Source organism: Sinohyriopsis cumingii, chromosome 17 (assembly GCF_028554795.1).
Source record: "Sinohyriopsis cumingii isolate HCF-2022 chromosome 17, ASM2855479v2, whole genome shotgun sequence".
NCBI lineage: Eukaryota > Metazoa > Mollusca > Bivalvia > Unionida > Unionidae > Sinohyriopsis > Sinohyriopsis cumingii.
The window spans coordinates 17,856,898-17,884,359 of NC_142977.1; the positions used below are offsets into that span (position 1 = coordinate 17,856,898).

The window sequence follows — 27,462 nt, forward strand, 5'->3', positions numbered from 1 at the left end:
TTTTGTCCAATTTTTTATTTAATATTCCATATCTACAAATAGTGACAAAAATAGACATTCTCATAATTGATACTATATATATTTAAGAAAAATAACTTCATAAAGTTTTAAAATGTAACAGTAAGAAAAAAACTTGCACCAATTCTGCAAAAAGCTTCATATGTGCTGCTTTTAAAAATGTTACTAAATCTGTAAGGAAGAAAGCACTGACACTTCTGTAATATTTTCTTTGACATAAACATGCAATTAAAAGACATGTTGATTTAAATAAGAGTATCTAATCATAAGCCTTTGTTGAAATAAACTCTGTCAGGTAGAGGCTTTCCATAATGAGCTTCCAGGTCCTTGAGATGTTTGCCATCCACACTGTGCAGTCTGCTTGTTGGAACAGAACTTAATATAATCAGACATAAAACTAATTGGTTCAGTTAATAAATGTTTGAGTATATAGTTGATTCTGCTCTCCACTGTTTGTGTCACATAATCACTGACACCACAAAATTTGAACAATAAAAAACCCAGTCTTTTCGCTTTACAGTCATTAATGATCACAGTTTGAGAAAAAGTGAAGACTATAAGCTAAATCTTGAAATGTATCTTTGAAGGTTGAAGACTATTAGGCAAAGTGCCTGTTATGACCTGGCTAGATATGGTAATTTGATGTAAAGTAGGGAGAAGTGAGCAGTTGGTCAAATTCTGCAATGACAAACATCTTTCATCACCAACATGAATTTATCTGACACCAAAAGTTAAATACACGATGATATACCCAAACTTAATGCAAACATCAGTAACTCTCTATCTTAAATCTGCAGAACTGATAAATAATTTTGTTAATAGAATTAGATTGTAACTTTGAAAATATGAAATTATTCCTCAAACTGGGCAAATAATACTTGCAAAGAGCAAATCGGCTCGGCTCATAACATAATATTTTCATGTTACATATTAGATAAATCCATTCATCTCCAAATAGATTTAAGACCTAAAGTTTATTTAAAGATAAGTATTTAGTGTAAGATTTTACTCACTTCAAAGACTTTTATAATGGCTGGCAGAAATCACAAGTCAATGCATAGTTGAAGGAACCGTAAGTCATTCGTTTAGCATACAACTGATTTAATGTCAATGCATAGTTGATGGAACCAGAAGTCACTCAATTAGCATACAACTGATTTTAATGTCAATGCATAATTGATGGAACCAGAAGTCACTCAATTAACATACAACTGATTTTAATGTCAATGCATAATTGATGGAACCAGAAGTCACTCAATTAACATAGAAGTGATTTTAATGTCAATCCATAGTTGATGGAACCAGAAGTCACTCAATTAACATACAACTGATGTTAATGTCAATGCATAATTGATGGAACCAGAAGTCACTCAATTAACATACAACTGATGTTAATGTCAATGCATAGTTGATGGAACCAGAAGTCACTCAATTAACATACAACTGATGTTAATGTCAATGCATAATTGATGGAACCAGAAGTCACTCAATTAACATACAACTGATTTTAATGTCAATGGATAGTTGATGGAACCAGAAGTCACTCAGTTAGCATACAACTGATTTTAATGTCAATGCATAATTGATGGAACCAGAAGTCACTCAATTAGCATACAACTGATTTTAATGTCCATGAATAATTGATGGAACCAGAAGTCACTCAATTAGCATGCAACTGATTTTAATGTCAATGCATAATTGATGGAACCAGAAGTCACTCAATTAAATACAACTGATTTTAATGTCAATGCATAATTGATGGAACCAGAAGTCACTCAATTAACATACAACTGATTTTAATATCAATGCATAATTGATGGAACCATAAGTCACTCAATTAACATACAACTGATTTTAATGTCAATGCATAATTGATGGAACCATAAGTCACTCAATTAACATACAACTTATTTTAAAGTTAATGCATAATTGATGAAACCAGAAGTCACTCACTTAGCATACAACTGATTTTAATGTCAATGCAAAGTTGATGGAACCAGAAGTCACTCAATTAGCACAAAACAGATTTTAATACTTATTGCAATGGTTTTATTTCTAACACAAGTCTTACAACTAAAAACCAACTCACATTCACATTTTTGGTCTGAAAGCATTTGTTTAATTTGGGGATAAAACTGGTGGAAGACTAGGGGGTAATTTGTGTTTTGGGAAAATTAACTTGTGCTGGAGCGATATTTCACAGACAATGGTGACTACTCACCCAAATCACTCCCACCTGTGGTCCCTATAAACATTAAATTAATCATAATCCCATCCAAAATCCCAACAATTTTTCGGGGACTGTATTCAAATTTTCATTGGCAGAATCATACATAATTATCATTGGTGACATCATTGTTTAAACATGCATAGCATGTATTCAAATATATATATCCAGTCAATTTATAAATAAACCTACTGAAATCTATACAAAAGTTTATATTTACAGGAACTTTACTCGACACATGAAATATATAAAGTTACACCTAAAAAGTAGTCTGATGATAAAATTCATATAAACAGGATATACAACAAAATCATGGAAACCATCATTCCATATTTTCTCTAAGTACAGTGGACCTATGAAGAGTCAGATTTGTAGTCACATGATGTGTTGGCAGATCTAAGTTGTTTATTTTTAAATTCATGAGTGGAATGTAGAAAACAGACCCTCATCTACCAGCACCTATGTGATTGGAAATCCAATTCTAAGCCATTCAGTTCATTAGTGGAATAAAGAGTACAGACCCTCACCTGCCAACACACTATGTAAAGGTAAATCTAAATCTAAGCCATTCTTTTCAATTCATGAGTGGAATAAAAAAATAGGTCAACTCTGTTAACGCTTGGATTCATATTGTACAAGAAACCAGAACAGTGTTTATGCAACACATATGCCCCACCACAGTGCCTAAAATGACCACATAAATAATACCAAGAGCTACTAGCTGGATGAATATACAGTCAGATGGCTGGAGTTACAGATGACTGCTTGGACAGTACAGATGGGTGGATGTAAAGATACATATATGTACTTATGTATGTGTGAGCAAGTTACACTATATGCGCCTAATACTGTAGTTGTATAACCTACAAAATACAATGTGTGCATAGAGTCCAAAGGAAACCCATCCCACACCTAAGATTTTTGGCTTCATGTAGAAACACAAACACACGCACACACACGCACACACACACACACACACACACACACATATATATATATATATATATAGTATGTCCACAGTATCAATGACATATGTAAATTTTTCATTAAAAGAAAACAAGGCTTTCCGAGTTTCCTTTTAATGAAAAATGCATACAATCAGTGGTATATCATTGATACAAATGTACATACTATACTTATATTTTATTTACATCACATACAAATACACATATTTGCACTTTGAATGGAGTTACAACATGCTCTAGGCAACTGTATATTGACCGAATGAATGAACTCCTGTTTTCCTTTTGAGTTTCTATTGTTATTCACATTTATTAAATCAATATAATACATACTCGTGATTTAAGCATGACATATGGATTTTATGAAGAAAGTAGTGCACTACAAACATGGTTAGCCTCTTGTAAACTGAACCTGAACTGTCAGGCATTTACGTACTGGCGTATGGAAATTAATGTGGAATATAAACTAAATGAAGTGACGAACTAACAAGAGGTAATTAAAATATTTTAATAAACTGACAGTTCATCTAAGTCATTATTCTGATTTAATTAACAGCTCTAAAGTCTATAAAATTATATCTTTCTCACTCTCTTTTCTCATTTGGACGTTGTGACTAAACTTTACCATCATTCATAGTTCCAGAGACATTGTCCTATGACACAAGCGAAAAACCCCAACGCTCATATTTTCATGGATTTTTGCCTGTATCTAGCTACAATAATCCAAAGAGAGAGAGACAGAGATAGAAGGAGTGGATGGGCGCGAACATTGGGACATTTTTATATTTAATACTTAATAATCAATTTTTAGAACATCATAATAGGTTTAAGAAACAACAACAAAGGATTAAATATGCTACAGTATGTGTGCCTCGTAACCAACACATTTAACAGATAGGCCTAGCGTCAACCAGCTATTGCAACTATGTATCATTGACATTATGAACACTGTAGATAGATCCAAAGGAAAGTGTAAACATGCCATTATGATGAACCAGATTACTGTAGGTTACTTTGTACAAGTTCAGTTTTAATGTTTCATCCAGCGCAATATGTTTTTCTCTCTCACTCCAGATTTTTGCTTATTTTGTCCCTTATGCACAAGAGGGAAGAGGGGAATGGGAGAAAAGGATTCAGATGAAATAGTGTACCGTTTTAATTTCATTCAGAAAACAGGGACTATTGATACTTTTTATCGTTATTTGTTTTATGTCATTCATGATTAATGAACGAGTATAAATTCATCATTGATCTATAGGCCTGCAGTTGAAATAATGTTTATATATTCATACTGCAGTTGAAAGAATGTTTATACATTCGTATTATTGCGCCATGGGCGGATCACAATTTGATATCCAATAGTACTGGTATATCAATTTGCTTAACACCAACACTTTAAATGCCATGTTATTTTTTATCTATGTGGTATATATAAATATGTATGTATATATATATATATATATATATATATATATATATATATATATATATATATATATATATATATATATATATATATATATATATACATACAGCAGATAACATAAAAGAATATGTTCACTTTTACACCTAAATTAATATTTCCTGTCAAAATTGTAAATACTTTTAACAGCTCTGATTAAATATGGCACAGCCCACAGGAACCATCACAAATAATATGAAAGAAAAAATTAAAATTGTTTTAATAATGACTACAATTGCTATTATTACATCTGGATCAACAATCGTTAGAGGTACCCACATGAACTGCAGTGCCCTTAATTAGAAATTACTGCAGAGGGATGATCAAGACAGGCACCTTTCCGGATAGGGGCACATTTTAAAGAAGAGAAATACACTTTTAGAACAAAGGGACTTTCTGCAACCAAATGGTTTGTTTTTCATGATGAAATTTAGGGTATCATCTGTCATGGACATAAAACAGACAAAAACACATTTATTTATGTCATCTACATTAAATAAGCATAAAATGTAAAAATACAAAACCACGCAGCTTTAATGAAGTATTTTACCGATCTGGAAAGAGGCATATGGGCAAGTCATAGAAAGGCATGAAGGATAATACAAGTAGAGGCACGTGGTAATAAGGCCTTAGTGGAGATTCTTCACTATTTCAATCTAGCTTTGGCAAAGAAAAGTTGATCTGCTTGCCCAGACCAAAAGATAGATTGCTTACGTGAGAGGCTTGTGGTGAACAGGGAATCAAAAGAAGTTCCTATTCACATTAGTTATAATATCAGGGAACCCAATACACATTAAGAAATGTCCTATTCACATTAGTTATAATATCAGGGAACCCAATACACAATAAGAAATGTCCTATTCACATTAGATATAATATCAGGGAACCCAATACACAATAAGAAATGTCCTATTCGAATTAGTTATAATATCAGGGAACCCAATACACAATAAGAAATGTCCTATTCACATTAGTTATAATATCAGGGAACCCAATACACAATAAGAAATGTCATATTCACATTAGTTATAATATCAGGGACTCCAATACACAATAAGAAATGTCCTATTCACATTAGTTATAATATCAGGGAACCCAATACACACTACGAAATGTCCTATTCACATTAGTTATAATATCAGGGAACCCAATACACAATAACAAATGTCCTATTCGCATTAGTTATAACATCAGGGAACCCATACACAATAAGAAATGTCCTATTCACATTAGTTATAATATAAAGGAACCCAATACACAATAACAAATGTCCTATTCACATTAGGACTGTCCCAGTAAAACATATACCCCCGGGGGGGGGGGGGGGTGAAGGCACTTTCAAATTCAACCAACCCACAACAGTTGTTGTTGTGGGGTTTAACGCCATTTTTCAGCACACAATAGGCTATACATGGCGGCCAGTATTAATGGTGGAGGAAGAACCCGGGAGAAAAAGGGAGAGAACCACCGACCCAAGTGAAGCTACTGGTGAGCTTTCTCACATACCCACATTGGGTGAATCCAAGACTCGAACCGGTGCAGACAGAGGTGACATGGCAGTGATCCATAACCGAGAGCGCTTTAGACCACTGGGCCACTCGGGGCCCCCCAACCCACAGCAGAAGCAATTTAAAGAAATTATGATTCACCGTCAGATCTGTTTTAATCGGAAAACACTGCCCCCTACAGAAGCATATTTTTTAACATAATTTATGGCTATGGGATAGTGGGCGGTAGAAGCAATTTTAATATTGGGTTGGGGACAGAAGCGATTTAAATGACAACTGGCTGGAGGTAATCTACTGAATTCTTATAGATCATATAATCTACTGCATGTTTTTATTTGTATTCTTTCATTATAATCAATCTTTTGTCCTTTTGTTTGTTTGTCTGTCAGCATAGTATGTCTTTGATACTATGAAATCACAATATTTCATGGTGGCTTATTATTTGTAGATGTCATTGATCAGTCCCTTAATGCCAACTAATCTAACATCCATGAATACAGATTTTATGATAGCTATTTCTATTCTAATACAGAAATCATGAATTTGTATCCTTACTAAACTGTGTGTTTACTAAAGTGATCACTATGTCTTGCTAATTTTCTTTGTTCTCAGGCATGCTGTTTTTGATTAGAATAATTGTTAAATCTTGTATTGCCTTAAATGTGTGATCAGATTCTATGATTCCTTGTTATTATTTTTTTCAATAAATGTTTTGGTAAACTTATAATACATGATTTGTCAGAAAAGAAACATTGATGCCTGTGGAAGTGATGTTGCATTATTTCTGTCAACTTTTACACTGTAACATTTCTTGTAAGAACATCTTTTTTAGTTACCGATGTCTGATTTGTATGCCTTGTTGCAAGACTAATATAAAGTTACAAAAACAAATATAGCAAGTCAAACATATTTATATCATAATTTAGAGTTAAAAAATGGATGAAAGTCAAGGATTACATTTTTCCCAGTGTATTCTTAAAATCAATGTCATTGCATTTAGCTGTATTGTCAACAGCATCGTCATCAAAAGTGCATGGCTTGTTAGCTCTTCGATACACATGTAGCCAAATTACCCAGTGCAGTGCGCAATAAATAGAACACCTGTTACTTATTCGACTCCATACACAAAGACCTGCCTGTTAACTTTTAAGCAGTGCAGTACATATTACGTTCATCAGCAATTTTAACCATTTGACATTTTTGGTACACATCTTTTATGTATGGAAACATTTAAGAGTAAAGTCCAATCATTATAGCTGTGTAATAATTGTTCACGGAAGAATTTTTTATGTGCTTTAAAATCTTGAGAGAATTCGTTCACCGTTAAGTCAGTGAAGACACATGACCAACCATAGCTGCCATTTCTCATGCTTGAAATTTACAAGTTCTTTGTCTGCGTCTACATCACTAAGTCATCTGAATTTGATAATTTATTAAAACTAATTACTGCCTACATAAATATCCGAGCCTTTACCTAAGTTATTGAAGCTTTCATAGTTGTGATTCTAATTGTGAAAACTCGAGTAAGTACTGAACGAAATCTGCAAACTCATTTTGGAGAGTGGATAATATAACCCAGTTACTTTAAAGAGCAGATTTCGACCAGAGCATTAAACAGACAACGTGATCTGACGTAATGGTCATTCGCAGCAATGAACGAAGTATCTAATAGGGGGTTCGCCCAAAGGTGGCAATACGAAAACATGCTCAAAATGGCTGATGTTAACAGCAGGCGTCGAGAGGCGATTCCATTAGAATGGTGTAGAGGCATCCAAAGGCGCTTGTATGCGAATGGAGTAGAGGTGTCCAAAGGCGTTTGCATGAGAAAACAAATGAATTTTTGGGGGAGGGGGAAGTACCGAAAATGCGTAATCCGAACACAGATACGCGTAAGGCGTAATTTAGTGAAAGAAAGTGTAATGATTACGCCAAAAGCGTAATGGTTGGCATGTATGGACATAATGTGCAAAAAATGTAATGGTCACTTTATTAACTTTTTCCTTGGCATGACCAAGTATCTGAGTAATCCTTTATGTGACCACTGTTTTAACTTTTTATAAGGCTGATCGTCCTCTCCACCTTCAAAGCATTTTTGTTTGGATGAAATTTTCAGACAGCCGGATGACCAATCCAAAAAAATCTAGATCAAAAAATATGCACTTCTCATGAACAAAAGAGGCAGGTATAAAGCATCTGAGAATAGTTATAGTTAGATTGCATAGTTAGTCTGGTTCCCTACCAAAGTCTACTCAGTCTAAGATGAAACTCCAAATCCGATCATGGAGTCTAATATGAAAATCCAGATCTGGAACAAACCAGTACAAAATATATCCAGAACAGAGAGAAAAAGAGAACACGATCAATGTTTTTGTACTATTTGCTATCATTCTGTAATTTTAGCGATATTTTCATAAGACTTAGGGCAAAATCGTAAGGGTTGGCAGGTCTGATATTGGACAAAGTTGTTCATTAACACAGAGTCAACCCTGGAGAGCAGGTATAACAGTAGGCATAACAGATCCATTTTTAGTACATAACTTTACAAAACACACTGCAAACCTCTTGTAGCATGTGGCTGTTATGCATATCTATATTATGTTTATTATTTTTACAACAGTTTTATAAGGGTTATTTCGTTAATGACATTGTTGATACTAAAATCTATGATTGTATTTTGTACTGTTAGAAGAGTCATGTATCAAATACATCAATTGATTCATTTGTAAAGTTGCAAGGTTGAGTTGTTGTTGTTGTTGTAGGGTTCAATGCCATTTTTCAGCACAGGATAGGCGGCCAGTATAAATGGTGGAGAAGAACCCGGGAAAACCCCAGAAAGAGCCATGTGAAGGTACTGGCAAGCTTTCTCACATACCCACATTGGCCGAACCCAAGACTCAAACCCACGCATACAGAGCTGAGATGGCAATTATCTGTAACGGTGAGCCTTTAGACCACTGGGCCAATCAAGGCCCCCAAGGTTGAGCTGAACTATAAGTGCAAGAAAACATCATGTGATCAGACACAGATATGAGTTCTGCCAAAAGCCAAGCCTGACTAAATTTCTAATTAGCTAGAATTAAATCAGCTGATGTTTACTAACAGAGTATTTCAAAATACCAAGAATGATTCATTCCAAGCTTCTTATTGGAGCAAGTTTAGCTATTGTGTATTATCATTCTATACAGGTGAATTATTGTCAGCCTATGTGAGTATGTGAGAAAGCTTGCCAGTAGCTTCTCATAGGTCGGTGGTTCTTTACGGGGTTTTCCAGGGTTCTTCTTCCACCATTAATACCGGCTGCCATGTATAGCCTATCGTGTGCTGAAAAATGGCGTTAAACCCTACAACAACAACAAGTGAATTATTACACAGAATTAGACATTCTCTAAAGTACTATTGGTCTTGACAAATTAATGAGAAGAATGATTCATTTACCTTAATAATTATTTGTTGGAATACAGTGTTCTGACATTCATTTAAGAAAGCTGTATGGAACTACTGTAAATTCATCCAAAGACATTTGGATACATAACTCGACTGGAATTACCATAAATTCATTTAAAGACATTTTGGGATTTTATCAGTGATTTTGTTCAACTTTTAGGATTTTAGTAATACATTCACCATATACTGTAAATTATTTTTCTTTCACTTTGTATTTTGAAAATATTTTATATAAACACCAACAATAGTCTTTCTTTCTGTGTGTAACTCTTGCAAAACAAGTTTTCATGAGTTCGAAACATGCGGCAGCATATACATTTTAAAAAGTTTTTTGATATTTTTATGTTCAAATTTTCTTATAAATTCATTCATAGAAACTTTTATTTTTTGTTTTTATTTATGTGTTATTCCTCTCTTAGAACAGGCAATTAACCTAGTAAAATTGATATGTTTCAATTATCAAAAACAGGTGGTTTAGAACTTAAGTAGTTTAAGAATCTAGAGTAGTAACAAGGTGAATTAAGAATAACAGGGCCCATACACCATTTAAAGCTATTTAGAGAAAAACCCAGAAAGCAGGTCACAATGACCAACATTTCATGCAGGGCAAACAGTCTTCTCAAGATGCATTCCACGGCATATTTAGAGGTATCAGATGAAAATTCATTCAAACATGATCCCAAGCATGTAGACCTTTTGGCAGTGTAGAATAAACACCATTACAAATTTCACAGTCACTTAACTTTAAAAGGCAATGTACCATTATACCTAGATACACCTATACTGGAAGTTTTATGTCACCAGGCTTACTAGTATGTCAAACATAATTATAGCCAAGACAGAATTAGTAAACTGTCAAAACTAAGTAAGAAATTATACAGCACATAATACAGCAAATAACAATCTTTCCCAGTGAAATCAATTTTGTCAAGGACACATTTAACCCTTTACCTCTTAGATTGTATGGCTTTTTAGCCCCTTGATATAAATGTAGCAAAGTTACCCAGTGCAGTGCAGTATAAATAGAATGCCTGTTACCTATTTAACACCATACACTTAGGCCTGGCTGTTAACTGTTAAGCAGTGTAGTATATGTTATGTTTAACATACATTTTAACCATTTTACATTTTTGGTAAACATACATTACGCATGGAAAGATTTAAAAGTAAAATCTGATCATTATTGCTGTATAGTTATTTTTCACAGAAGAATGTTTTATATGCTTTAAAATCTTGAGAGAACTCCTTCACCGTCAAGTTAGTGAAGCGGCGTGACCAACTATAGCTGACAGTTCTCACACTCGAAATTTACAAGTTCTTTGTCTACGTCTACATTAAATCAGCTGCATTTATAATTTATAAAAACTAATTGCTGCCTACATCAATATCAGAGCCTTTACTTAAGTTATTGAAGCTTTCATAGTTGTGATTCTAATCGTAAAACCTCAAGTAAGAACTGAATGAAATCTGCGACCTCCATATTGGCGAGTGGAGAATATGACCCAGTTACTTGAAACTGCAGATTTCTACCAGATGTTAAACAGTTTCTACGTGATCTGACATAATGGTCATTCACATCAATGAATTTTAGTATCCAGTAGTTGGTTTCCCCTGAAGGTGGCACTACAGAAACCCGCTAAAAATTACTGAAGTTTACAGCAGGTGTCAAAAGGCACTTCGATGAGAATTGTGTAGAGGCATCAGAAGGCACTTCCATGCAAATTGGGTGGAGGCGTCAAACGACGCTTCCATGAGAATAGAGTAGGGGCGTCCAAAGGCGCCTGCATGAGGCAAAGGGTTATGTGAAAACAGAGATGAAAAAGCATGGTGCAGCAAAGAAAGCATGACAAAGTACAGTGCAACAAATTCTAAGACTTATATAAAAGAAAGCATAAATAGCCTTGCTTTATCCTTGCAGACATTATATATGAGACCATAAAATAACCTTTTGCATCATTAGATACAATATAAATGGCAGAAGTTGATTCTGAATTCAACAAAATTTACACTTCTATATTTTGCACTTTGATATGCTGTCACATCATTCAGCCTAATAGCATCTTATACAAATAAAACAAATTTAAAAGGCAGATAGAGTGCAGGAGTGTATTTGAAATACCCAGCAATGTTACTGGAAAATAAGAAGCAGGTCAATCAGACTTAATATTGCTTGTGACGAGCAGTACCCCACCATTATGATACACAAATCAAGATTTATGATTGCAAATGCAACAAGGCCAATATCATCAGAAGTCTAGTTTATGCATCAAAGATATGAGAACTCTCAACAAAAATGTGTATGTTGCTTTTAGGGCATGATAATAATTTAGACAGCAGAAAAATATACTAACGTGACACCAGACATGAGTATTTGTAGCGGAGGATTGATAAATCTGTTCCTCTGTAACCACGCAGTCTTTTCTAGCTCTCCATCAGAATAGGAAGCAAAACTGGAAAATAAGTAACATTTCTGTTAGTGTGTACTAGATGTGGGGTGGGTGGGAGATTGGTTACCCCCTCCCATCATAATTGTTACTGGTAGTGTCGATGTCTTGCACTGTTTGGTTATGGGACCCCGATGACTATACCCATTTACTGAAGGTCTTAATTTCATTTGTAAGTAGTCCCTGTAGGTAACCTAACATGTAAATAGACTTAAAGATGCAAAACATTGGTTACTCATGTGTCTGGAAAATGAGAATTCACAAGTCACAATGAACTTACGATAGTATCAAATCAAAGACTCATTTATATGTCAAACAAAACAACAAATCCTTTGCTTTGAATATTGAACTTCTATTCATAAAGCATACATCATTTAGATAAATGATTATGACCATGCTGTGGAATGTACAATACCATAGATCGCCTACCAATGGTAAAATGTTCTCTTTGATATTTACGCAGCTATTATGTTACAGATGGAGAATTCCTTGTTCAATAAATAGCGACGTAGTAAATACCTCATCAACAATTCATGTGCTTAAACAGGTTCTAAAACTGACAAGAAATATCTTTAAAGAAACAAAATTACAAGAAGAAAACATAAATAAAATACTAAATAATTGCAATTATAAGAGTTTAACATTTTTTCTTAGTATATTGTGGTATAAACTGTCAGTTGCCGACTCACACAGCTTATATACCACTTCTAGCATCATTTGCTGTATGATTCAGCAACTGACAGTTTATTCCATGATAAACTCAGAAAAAAACAACATTAAACTCTTAAATATATGATGCAATTACTGTTGAGATCATAATATTTGAAAAAGTGAAGCAAACTGAAATTTGGTACAACTCATACAACATACATTTTTATAACCTGCAAAATGGAGCCGAGTCAATTTTAATAACGTCATTTAATGGTTGGTTATCTAAATCTCCATTTCGTATAGTGCATGAAACCATACGTCAATCAAGCAAACAAACAATAATCATTAAATTTATCCATTTATCCATATATGTATCCAAATTGCATGTCAGTCTGTCTTAGAATATTCTAAAGAAATGTAAATCTAAAATATTCATGCATCTTTTAAAAAAACTTGTTTGGACATAAATCTGGGAGTCTGATATTTGATTAAGGACATAAGTTTAAATTTTACAAATTCACATCATTTCCTGTCAACCTGAAAAGTGCCACTGCATTTATCAAGCGGTGAATACCAAAAGGTAATCTTTAATCCTTGTATCTAGATTTTTCCTTATAGAATTTTAAATCATGAAACTGAAAAAAGTGTTTATATTTCACTAAGTACATTATGCAATGTCAGATCTGGGTCTCTGCAGTTTGCAGTTGGATTTAATGAATAATACTGCACAGACAGTATTTTGTAATCATTATGTAACTGAATCTTGACTGGAAAAAGTTTAATGTTTGGAAAAGAACGATTGGGACCCCTGGTAAGATTTCACTATTTAATGTATGCAGTTCTAAACCTTTCATTCAAAATCTTTTACTCCAATTTTGCAATATTTTTCATCTTTGTTTTGAGTCTTGTGAGAAGTTTTGGAGGAATCATTTACAGCCATCTGGAAGTTTTGTACTGTAATAACTAACTCATTACTGGGGAACATATCAGGATTCTGCTCAGAATCACCTGGCTGATTCCTTTCACAGCAGCATACTGTAAAATTAAAGTTACTTGGTGTTCTATTGATATTAAGGGAAATCGTGAAATCTAACTCCTGATGTTAAGAGGATAACAAGTGATTTCCTTCATTAAATGGCACTAATGCAAACAAATTTATAAACTGGCTGCTTCACACACTGTTAGGTTCATAGCATGATAGAAGATAACTTTGTTCATGGTCTTTTATGATTTTTCCTTATGGAAAATTAAAAACATGGACTAATATATTAATGTATTAAACCTCTAGATGGCGTCTGTGCATCATTGATCTTCTTGCTCAGAGTTTCAGTAGGCTTCATATTAGATGATGTCCACACAGATGGTACACATAATTCCATACAAATTGTATAAAACATGTCACGACAGATGGTACACAGAATTCCATAAACACTGTATAAAACATGTAAAGACAGATGTTATACAGAATTCCATACAAATTGTATAAAACATGTCAAGACAGATGATAGACAGAATTCCAGACAAATTGTATAAAACATGTCAAAATAGATTGTACACAGAATTCCATATCAATTGTATAAAACATGTCAAGACAGATGGTACACAGAATTCCATACAAATTGTATAAAACATGTCAGGATAGATGGTACACAGCTTCCAGATAAATTGTATAAAACATATCCAGACAGATGGTTCTCAGAATTCCAAACTGTACACAACATGTCAAGACAGATGGTACACAAATGTCCTGACAGATGATATACACGTCCTGACAAATGCTACACACATGTTCAAACAGATGGTACAAAGAAGTCTGGACAAATGGTACAAAGCAAATCCTGACAGATGGCACACATAAGTCCAGACAAATGGTACAAACATCGATGGTATACACATCATAACAGATGGCACACATATATCCAAACAGATGGTACACACAGGTCCTGATAGATGGTAACCACATGTCCTGACAGATGGTACAAACAAGTCCTGACAAATCGTACACACAAGTCCAGACAGATGGTATACACAAGTCCAGACAAATATGTCCAGACACATGTTAAATGTCCAGAAAGATGGTACACATGTCCAGACAAATGTTACACATCCTGACAAGTGGTACACACATGAGCAGACAAATGGTAAACACATGTCCTGACATCCTGACAAAAGGTGCATCATGTCAAGACAGATGGTACACACAAGTCCAGACAGATGGTGCACACAGGGCCAGACAAATATGTTCAGACGTATGTTAAATCTCCAGAACGAAGGTACAGGTGTCCAGACAAACGTTACACATATCCTGACAATTAGTACACTCATGAGGAGACAAATGGTACACACATGTCCAGACCCATGGCACATCATGTCAAGACATATAGTACACACATGTCTAGACAGATGGTACACACATATCCAGACAAATGGTATACGAGTCCTGACAAATGGTACATCATGTCCGGACGGAAGGTTCACACATGTCCCGACAAATGTTACACACATCCTGACAGATGGTACGTCATGTAAAGACAGTACACACATGTCCAGACAGATAAGAATGATAGAAGAATTCTATTCAAAGGATACCAGTTGTAAAATTATTGCCTATAATGCAAAACTTTAAGCAAACCCTAGATTCCTCTGATACTATTAACAATGTGTCATCACCATATATACTTTCTTATAAGTCCAACAACATAATCATACATCCTCTTCTGCCGTTGAATGATGTGCCACAGATCAGGGTCTACAATTTCTCCTAACAAACAACAAAGACCCAAATCTGTTGGAGCATTATACAATGGCAGATTTGGGTCTGTGCAGTTCAAGGTTGTGCATGACTTATAAGTAAGTATATATACAGTACCAACAGTGATCCCTGTCTTTATGTTCAGGCAGGAAAGATCAACTTAATTGCTTAAGTATTAATTACTTATCCATGTCTTTATGCTAAGGCAAGCAAGATCAACTTAATGGCTTAAGTATTGATTGCTTATCCATGTCTTTATGCCCTGTCAGGCAAGACCAGCTTAATTGCTTAAGTATTAATTACTTATCCATGACTTTATACTCTGACAGACATGATCAACTTAATTGCGTAAGTATTACTTACTTATCCATGTCTGTATACTCTGGCAGGCAAGATCAACTTAATTGCTTAAGTATTAATTACTTATCCATGTCTCTATGCTGGCAGGCAAGATCAAATGAATTGCTTAAGTATTAATTACTTATCCCTGTCTTTATGGTCGGCAGGCATTATTAATTGAATTGCCTAAGTATTAATTACGTATCCTTGTCTTTATGCTCTGGCAGGCATTATTAATTGAATTCCTTAAGTATTAATTACTTATCCATGTCTTTATGCTGTCAGGCAAGATCAACTGAATTGCTTAAGTATTAATTACTCATCCCTGTTTCTATTCTGGCAGGCAAGATCTATTGAATTTCTTAAGATTTAATTACCTATCCCTGTCTTTATACTCTGGCAGGCATGATCAAGTGAATTGCTTAAGTATTAATTACTTATCCCTCTCTTTATGCTGGCAGGCAAGAGCAACTGAATCGCTTAAGTATCAATTACGTGGAACCCCGAGTGGCCGAGTGGTCTAAAGCGCTCTCCGTTACGGATCACTGCCATCTCACCTCTGTCTGCGTGGGTTCGAGTCTCGGATTCGGCCAATGTGGGTATGTGAGAAAGCTTGCCAGTAGCTTCTCGAGGGTCGGTGTTTCTTTCCGGGGATTTCTCGGGTTCTTCCTCCACCATTAATACTGGCCGCCATGTATAGCCTATCATGTGCTGAGAAATGGCGTTAAACCCTACAACAACAACATCAATTACGTATCCACGTCTATATGTTGGCATGCAAGATCAATCGAACTGCTTAAGTATTAATTACTTATCCCTGTCTCTATGATGGCAGGCAAGATCAATTGAAATGCTTTAGTATTAATTAACTATCCCTGCTTTATCCTGGCAGGCAAGATCAACTGAATTGCACAAGTATTAATAACTCACCCATGTCTTTATCCTCTGACAGGCAGGATCAACTGAATTGCTTAATTATTAATTACTTATCCTTGTCTTTATGCTCTGGCAGGTAAGATCAACTGAAGTGCTTTAGTATTAAATACTTATCCCTGTCTCTATGCTGGCAGGCAAGATCAACTGAATTGCTTAAGTATTAATTACTTATCCCTGTCTCTATGCTGGCAGGCAAGATCAATTGAATTGCTTAAGTATCAATTACTTATCCCTGTCTGTATGCTCTGGAAGGCAAGATCAACTGAATTGCTTAAGTGTTACTTACTTATCCATGTCTTTATACTCTGGCAGACATGATCAACTTAATTGCTTAAGTATTACTTACTTATTCATGTCTTTATACTCTGGCACGCAAGATCAACTGAATTGCTTAAGTATAATCCCTGTCTATATGCTCTGGAAGGTCAGATCAACTGAATTGCTTTAGAATTAATTACTTATCAAGTGCAAAGAACACAGATTTTCCCTGTCAGCAGCAAAATGATGCCGTCTAGTTGGCTGAACCATTGAAGTGAAAGTAACAACAAATGTTTTAAATTCACAGATTCACAAACAAGTCTAATATGTGTTGTATTTATTTTCCATACGGTTATGAGCATTTCCAAAATCTAATCCATTTCAAATCTATGAACCAAACAATCTGCTATGTATGATTTGAACAAAGTCATATTTCGGTAAGTTTAATTACAAAGTAAAATCTAATTTGAAGAGAATAAAAATTAAACAAGTTTCAAGCCCTTGCTGCCAAAGACAGGATCGTACCCTGGACTCCGTGATTTTCTTTCCACTCTTATCATACACTGGAACACCATTAACAATTTCACTGAAAAATACAATTTAGAATGCATAATTATTATGATGATAGACAAACATAACATTTTCCGCTAGTGACAAATGAAACATACACCTTAGTCCCTCATTATAAGGGATCGCAATGTATCTTGGTCCATTTTGTAAGGTGAGTATTTTCATGGATTTCATTTCATTCTTTAATAGCAATATTATTTATAAAATATCTCAATATAAAGTGACCTCACTAGTAAGGTCATGTGCTTTTATTGTTTAGATGACCACTCTTGTGATGGCGTACTGTATAGTGAAACCTGTCTTACCTCTTAATAAAGAAGGCATGCTCATACAGGATTATTACTGGAAAGGCTTTTTAATTTAACTTAATCATTCAACTTTTATATAAAGAATACAAAACACCTGTCCAGAGAGAAAACAAAATTGGTTCATTGTATGTCCATTACAGAAATGTACACCTTTTTCAAAAACAATGTTTTTATCTATAGGGATTGAATATTGCTTAGAAAAGATATAGGGCAAGAAGATGATATTATCCATAAACCCAAACTTTAGAAATATCTCATTGATTTACATTAAAAGGAAGAGACCCTAGTGGGTCTGTTATTGGACAAGAAGATTGTATAATCCGTTAACCCAAACTTTAGAAATATCTCATTGATTTATATTAAAAGTAAGAGACCCTAGTGATTCTGATATTGGACAAGATGATATTATCCATAAACCCAAACTTTAGAAATATCTCATTGATTTATACTAAATGTGAGAGACCCTAGTAGGTCTAATATTGCACAAGAAGATGATATTATACGTAAACCCAAACTTTAAAAATAGCTCGTTGATTTACATTAAAAGTGAGAGATCCTAGTGAGTCTGATATTGGTCAAGAAGATGACATAATCTGTAAACCCAAACTTTAGAAATATCTCATTGATTTACATTAAAAGTAAGAGACCCTAGTGGGTCTGATATTATTCACCTGACTCATAATGACAACGTCATGACTTATTAGGTGACAAATTGTGAATGTAAAGAATGATTCTTTATTATCTCATGAAAGGGTGTTACAACAAGAAAATTAGGTAGCAGCTTAAAATCTAAATTAATTATATTCATTAACGAATTTACATTTCATACCATTTCTTTTATTGTTAATCATCAGCGTATAATCTGCCTTAATTATGATTTCACTTTCATGATCATCACCACTCACACAAACATGCATATAATACACACATAATTTTTGCAATTTATCGGAGACCGGGTGGTACTGTTGTTCAAAATTCTCTAAAAATCTTGTTGAGTTCTTGTTAGCATTCTATATAATTTTGCTGTTATGCTGTGAGGGAGAAACAAACCTGTCATACATGTTATCATATAAATTTTTGGCATTTATGATGACATATGATAGCTGCATTTCTACAGTTTGCCTTCGAAAAGGAATCATATTCCAATACTGCTCAAAACATTAACACTGCAACTAAAGAAATAATCATGCACTTTTTTCCTGATCATGTAAAAAATAAACTCTGATTTCATAGAGACTTTTCATCTGCTTATTCAGTAATCATTAATATTAAAATAATAAAGATGACTTCAAGTCTCACGCAAGGCAACAAATTGTAACTTGTTTCTTCAACAAACATATCAGATTTATCTAATTTTTGACAAATTGGGCTGTTACTTTTTGTGTGTTTTGCCTATGCAAGTAAGTCATTAGGCTACATAACAACAATGTTTATCAACCCATTAGCCTACATAACAACAATGATGATCAACCCATTAGGCTACATAAAAACAATGCTGATCAACCCGTTGGGCTACATAACAATAATGCTCACTTGGACTTGAAACACCAATCAACCTGCCTACTGCCAATTAAAATATTTAAATCAATTAGGTAATCTGCGATTTGCGGTTATTTATATCTTACTGTATTTACTGTTAAATTCCAAGTTTGATCAAAATCATGCAAAAATGTGGCTTCCAATATGTTAAGTCTTGCCTAGCTCAGTCAATCAGATGCAAAATCTGCTCCTTAAAATGCAGGGATCTAGCTCACTATTTACCTAACTTAACCTCTTGAAGATAAGAACTTACATTCCATATTTGTTCCAAACTGACTCCAGAGGAGTAACATGTTCTGCTAATTAGGTGCAAAATCGCCTTTGTTAATTATTAATTACTTAACCTGAGCTCGTGAAGATATAAGCCAGTATTCCATAATTGTATCATAATCTTCCAATTAGGTGTAAAATCACCCTGTTAACTACACTCATGATGTTATAATCATGCATTAGAAGTTTTGTTAAAATTGCATTTGAGATATTGCTCCATCAGACCACACAGTGGACCATCAAAATCACATCAGATACTGCTCCATCAAAATCACATCAGAGCTATTGCTCTATCAAAACAAATATGAGATAGTGGTTACAAGCTCAGCTAATCAGAAGCTAGGTTTCACTCATTAATTAGTGAACTTATCTCTGGTCTTGATAATATAAGCATGTATTGCAAGTCTGATCAAAATAAGATCAGAAATATGGCAATACAAGTGGCAACAAGATGCAGTATAATGTCATTTATATGTGTGAAGGTCTTACATATTCAAACCTCATTAATATGCATGAAGGTCATACATATTCAAATCTCATTAATATGCATGAATGTTATAAATATTCAAACTCATATGAGACAAAGATATTATAAGTTTATACTCCAAGTTTGAGCAAAATTAGACCAAAAATATGACCTTTAAAAGGTAACATGCAGTTGTTTCTGGATATAAAATGCATATTGGATGATGAGTCGTACTATATGCTAACTTGGCATTATCGCCATGTGAACTAAATATGAATTTTGCAGATCCTGAAGACAAAGAAAGGTAGGCAGAATGAGTGTTGCAGCCTTTGGTTCCAAAATGGATGAAAAACAATAAGTAAGTATTTTACCTTTGTCGCATGAGGGGTATATTCACAACATTAGCAGCTGCTACTGCAACAAATGGAACAAATCTCTGCATCAGGGGAGATGCTCTTTACAATTAAAAAGTCATTTATTTTCATTCTTGTCTTCATGGACTGCTACTTCTATGCACTAAGGTTCCCATAGGAATATAGGCCAAAAATGGGCTTCAGTTCAAACAGGAATGAATTCATATCCCAATTTTAAACACTTCAAAGCCACGCCGATTTCCCAGTTTAAGCAATGTATGTCTGTTTTTAAAAAAAAAAAAAACATTAATTGAGCTAGGCTCCAATTTAAACCAGGGCAACTGTAATTATTCACAAATACAAAATCTGAATGATTTATATTGCATATTCCCTAAAAAACACTTACCCCACACACCTTTCTACTTACCTCTACCCTAACCCCTAACAGCACAGATATCTTACTGCAAACTCCCTGTTCTCAAAACATGTATAAAGTTTTGCCAGATTGCTTTGTTTAAAAATGTCAGTGTAGCTGCAATTTTTGTATATCTGACATCTGAACACCTATTTGGGGTGTGTGGTTTGGTTAAAGGTGCTTAAAACAGAAGCAGAAGTACTATAAAGTATCATGAAAGAAGTCGATGTGGTAACAGAAGGACATGATCACAATATTTCCACTGAAAAACCCACCTGTGTGATCTTGAATTTTGACCATTTGTGATCAATCTATCACAAGGAACATGCACATCCATGACCAATCCATGTGTGGAAAAGGAAAAGTTACTACTAAAAAGATACTAAAATACAAATGAAGTTACCACTAAAAGAGACTAAAATACAAATGAAGTTCACTAGAAAGAGAATAATATACAAACGAAATTACCACTAAAAAGGGACTAAAATACAAACGAAGTTACCACAAAACAGACACTAAAATACAAATGAAGTTCCACTAAAGCAACACCTAGAAGACAAATACAATTACCACTAGAAAAACGCCTAAAAGGCAAATACTGTTATCACTAAAAGACACCTGAAAGACAAATGGAATTGCCACTAAAAGACACATAAAAGACAAAAATTATCACTAAAAGACATGTAAAAGAAAACGGGAATTACAACTAAAAAGACACCTAAAAGACAAATACAGTTGCCACTAAAAAGACACCTACAAGACAAATAGTTATCACTAAAAAGACACCTAAAAGACACATACAGTTGCCACTAAAAATGCACCTTAAAGACAAATGGAATTGCCACTAAAAGACACATAAAAAGACAAAAGGTTATCTCTAAAAGACACGTAAAAGAGAACGGGAATTACCACTAAAAAGACACCTAAAAGACAAATACAGTTGCCACTAAAAAGACACCTACAAGACAAATAGTTATCACTAAAAAGACACCTAAAAGACACATACAGTTGCCACTAAAAATGCACCTGACAGACAAATGCAATTACCACTAAAAGGACACCTAAAAGACAAATGGTATTACCACTAAAAAGACACCTAAAAGACAAAAATTACCACTAAAAGGACACCTAAAAGACGAATCGAATTACCACTAAAAAGACACCTAAAAGACAAATGGAATTACCACTAAAAGGACACCTAAAAGAAGAATCGAATTACCACTAAAAAGACACCTAAAAGACAAATGCAATTACCACTAAAAGGACACCTAAAAGACGAATCGAATTGCCACTAAAAAGGACACCTAAAAGACGAATCGAATTACCACTAAGAAGACACCTAAAAGACAAATGGAATTACCACTAAAAGGACACCTAAAAGACGAATCGAATTACCACTAAAAAGACACCTAAAAGACAAATGCAATTACCACTAAAAGGACACCTAAAAGACGAATCGAATTACCACTAAAAAGACACCTAAAAGACAAATGGAATTACCACTAAAAGGACACCTAAAAGACGAATCGAATTACCACTAAAAGGACACCTAAAAGACAAATGGAATTACCACTAAAAGGACACCTAAAAGACAAATGGAATTACCACTAAAAGGACACCTAAAAGACGAATCGAATTACCTCTAAAAAAACACCTAAAAGACAAATGGAATTACCACTAAAAGGACACCTAAAAGACGAATCGAATTACCACTAAAAAGACATCTAAAAAACAAATGGAATTACTACTAAAAGGACACCTAACAGACAAATGGAATTACCACTAAAAAGACACCTAAAAGACAAATGGAATTACCACTAAAAGGACACTAGTGAATTTTGATATTCCACTTCTTTGCATTTCTACAAATGCAATTTCAATTCCAAATTTTACCATGAGCCAGGGCAAATCTGTACAACTGTTGGTTCTCAACTGTATGCAATGTTTCTAGATTATTCATAACTTTTAGTAGAATGAGAAAAAATAGCATTTAAGAGATTTTTATTCAAGCTAAAAAAAATGTCTGGTGTTATGTATGGTACTCAACTTAATCCAACATGATCTTAACCAACTACAATGTTTATATGATATCACATAAAATATCACATAAAAGATCCAAGTGGATATTGATATTGCATTTCCTTGCATTTTTGCAGATGTCATTTCAATTCCAAATTTTACCAAACCGTGCAACTGTGGGTTCTCTAATTGCAATCAACTGTATGCAATGTTTCTAGATTATTCTTAACATTAACATTTAGTTGAATGAGATAAATTAGCAATTAAGAGGTTTCCATTCAAGCTAAAGCAATGTCTGGTGTTATATATAGCACACACTACTCAACTTAATCCAACATCAGTTTAACCAACTATGATGTTTATATGATGAAATATGATAAACTATCACATAAAAGGTCATCGTTTACCAAAAGAGTATTTTCAGCTACATTGTTGTGTTCTAATGCATAAGCTAAAACACACAGCCTTGTTTTGATAGAATGCAAGGGAGGTTACTTCTGCTGACCTATCTACAGGCTCAATACCTTCATTTGTCTCTCACATAACATTAGTCAGTCAAGCAACGACAAAATGAATGCCAGTGTATTTTATTACGGACTTCCCTCTACCTGTCTCTGTTTATTACCCAGGGTTCGTAACAAACTTTCACATATTTTATCCATCCTGAGCCCAATACTGCATGTTTGATGTTTGAATTAAAAAGGTCACTGTAATTGAGGGGGACACAATGCAAAATTACCTTTGACACCCCACCCCCCCATGGGACCACAGTGGTGGGGGACAAAAGTATTACTTTCTCAAACATGATTCCTATGTGACTTGTGTAATTTATCTATCAGGTTTGATTAATTTGAAGTCCATTTAATCAGTGTGCTATGAACAGAAACAGACAGATGGTATCTTATTCCTGATAAATGTATAAATAAAAGAAACTTTTGTTTTAGTTGGAATAAATGTTTATATCAATGTACAGTTGATTTTCAGGCATTTAAATGGATTTCTTTGGCAATTTGTTTTCAAAGCAATGTTATGCAAAAGCATGACAAATGTACATAAGTGTGCTTGTTGTTGTGAGTGTACATGTGCTCATGCATGGCAACATGATACTAACATTTGCCAGGAATGCCTTAATCCCAGGGCTGTTACTAGGGCACTACTGGTAGCTGAAATGTATGCAGTTGCCATCTGTCTGAAAGAACTGGAAACCTACTTGCAATGGTTACTAAGCAATACACATAACTAAAATTATTTTGTTAAAAATAAATGACCCACAATTGTTGCCTCATTTTTGTGCCTGAAGTATATTTATTCAGAATTAGAGTCAGTTTATGATTATTGATTATCCTCAAGTAGTAATTGACAATCAATTATTCTTTTTGAAAACGTTTTATTGATTAAATTAATTTATTACAACCCTTTTGATATCAAATTTGGGTCTTAAATGTAATATCCAGCATATTATTCGGGAAAGAATTCATAACTATACAGCCTCTTACAATCACAAATTTTATTTCGTCACAGCATATGTCCCTTTTATTAGCCTCTTACAATCACATGTCTTATTTCGTCACAGCATATTTCTCTTATAATTGCCTCTTACAATCACCACAAGTCTTATTCAGTCTCAGCATCTGTTTCCCTTATAAGAGTCTCTTACAATCACAAATTTTATTTCGTCACAGCATATTTCCCTTATAATAGCCTTTTACAATCACCACAAATCTTATTCAGTCACAGCATATGTTTTCTTTATAATAAGCTCTTACAATCACCACGAGTCTCATTCCATCACAGCATATGTTTCCCTTATAATAACTCCTACAATCACAAGTCTTATTTCGTCACTGCATATTTCCCTTATAATTGCCTCTTACAATCACCACAAGTCTTATTTAGTCATAGTCATTAAGTTGGCTCTAGTGACTGCAAAGTAAAATCCTCAGATCCTCAGACCGCATTATTTTGCCAAAAGATAATTAATAGATTTGCAAGCGAAAATTGTGCAAAATTTGTCTACATATTTTGTCCTTTAGGTTGCTGAGATCTGATGCTATGATACGTACCATATATACTCACATATGGCTTACATCCAACAGCTAACAAACTATACACTGATTTGGAAGCATTAAATGCTCCAGCAGATCTGGGTCTATGATGTCTGTTCTATTGACTGGTTCTAACAAACTGCATAGACTTAGATCTATCAGTAAATTGTGCAACAGCAGATATGAGTCTATGATTTTTCTTCTATTGACTGGTTCTAACAAACAGCATAGACTCAGATCTGTCAGTACATTATGCAACAGCAGATCTGGGTCTATGATGTCTGTTCTATTGACTGGTTCTAAAAATGTATATATTTAGACCTGTCAGTACATTATGTAACAGCGTATCTGGGTCTATGATATCTGTTATATTGGCTGGTTCTAAGAAAATGCATAGACTCAGACCTGTCAGTACATTATGCAACAGCATATATGGGTCTATGATATCTGTTATATTGACTGGTTCTTACAAAATGCATAGACTCAGTCCTGTCAGTACATTATGCAACAGCAGATATGGGTCTGTGATGTCTCTTATATTGACTGGTTCTAACAAACTGCATAGACTCAGACCTGTCAGTACATTATGCAACAGCAGATCTGGGTCTATGATACCTGTTCTATTGACTGGTTCTAACAAACTGCATAGACTCAGACCTGTCAGTACATTATGCAACAGGAGTCTGGATCTGCACAGTCTGCAGTTGGATCTGACTTATATACAGTATATATAATGCATTGATGATGCCGAAGATTACATTTCTGAACAAACCAACCACATGTTGTAATTAAAATGTCCTTAAGTTGCTGAAATCTGCCAGTACAGATACAATATACGTCCATATCAGGGTGTATATCCAACTGCGAAACAATTATACCCTAACTGACAATCATTAAATGCCCCAGCACATCAAAAACTATATATCTAATATTCTATTGATTAGTTCTAACAAACTGCACAAACCCAGATCGGCCAGTAAATTTTGCAACAACAGACCTGGGTCTGTGCAGTCTGTTCTAATGATTAGTTCTAATAAACTGCACAGACCCAGATCTGCCAATACATTTTGCAATCGCAGACCTGGGTCTGTTCAGTCTGTTCTATTGATTAGTTCTAACAAACTGCACAGACCCAGATCTGCCAGTACATTTTGCAACAGCAGACCTGGTTCAGTGCAGTCTGCAGCTGGATTCAACCTGCAAAGTGGTATATGCAGTTTAATATATAAATGATGAAAAGGATTACATTTCTGAACAACCTGATCCCATGTTGTATATGCACTTACTTATTTGTGAGAGTGGATCCTGCATTCCGATTGGTGTAATTGACAAGTGCATTGAAGGACTGGTTGGCCCATTGCCAAAATATTACAGCAGCGTTGCTCCTGAAACATAATAGGCATTAAAACAGCACTATTACATCCAGCTTTGAGCTCCAACAAAATACAAAAAAAAATCAAATACGAACAAAATCTTATATCTACCTGTCAAAAAGACAATAACCTACAATATGTCTCTCATGATGAGACCAGGGTTTTTCCCTGAGTGATGCGGTCGCTGGTCCAGGAGCAGATTTAGAGTGATACTCAGGCTGTTTAAACTGAATTAATGCTTCATGAATAAGAAAAAGAATAACATGTGAAATTGATGTGCAATCATGTCTTACCTTGCTTGTATTCATAACTCTAGTCGTTGTAACAGTTTAAGTTGTCAGTAAGTCAAATTTGAAAGAAAAGCTCTTGACAATACCTGTGTATGTAGTGCACACAATAACTTTAACACATACCTGTGCATGAAGCACACACAATAACTATAGCACATACCTGTGCATAAAGCACACACGGTAACTATAACACTTTCATGTGCATGAAGCACACACAATAACCATGAAATTACATGTGCATACAGCACATAAAAAGACTGTAACACATACCTGTGCAAGAACCACACACAATAACTATAACACATACCTGTAAATGAATCACACACAGTCACTATAACACTTACCTGTTCAAGAACCACACACAATAACCATGACATTACATGTGCATACAGCACACAAAAAAACTGTAACACATACCTGTGCATGAAGCAAACACAATAACTATAACACATACCTGTGTATGAAGCACACCCAGTAACTATAACACTTACCTGTGCATGAAACACACACAGTAACCATGACATTACCTGTGCATACAGCACACACACAAACTGTAACACATACCTGTGCATGAAGCACACACTGGAAACAAAAATACTGGAATTAAGACTTTCCCTAATTTCTTTTCTCACAACTTGATCAAATGACAGAATAAAGTCTCATGCCCTGACATTTTATTTTGTAACTAACACCAGGTTCAATGTCACTCGTTTCCTGGAGGGTTGACAGCATATCTTATCAAAAAATGCTTTTCCATTACAGGCTAGGATACAAGCTGTTAGAACTCACAGTTCATTGTTTAAAATTTATTTA

General features: G+C 34.4%; 1 pseudogene across 1 annotated transcript; it reads right to left on the reverse strand.

Annotated features, from left to right (window-relative positions):
* Positions 1–27,212, reverse strand: LOC149777840 (sideroflexin-2-like; annotated as a pseudogene). Its single transcript, XR_016415474.1, has 10 exons — positions 27,141–27,212; positions 26,273–26,371; positions 24,066–24,130; positions 21,846–21,861; positions 20,526–20,609; positions 17,527–17,587; positions 13,685–13,751; positions 11,963–12,071; positions 4,811–4,854; positions 1–393 (listed from the first exon to the last, which is right to left on the reverse strand). The product of XR_016415474.1 is annotated as a sideroflexin-2-like (transcript).
* Between the last annotated feature and the right edge of the window lie 250 nt (positions 27,213–27,462).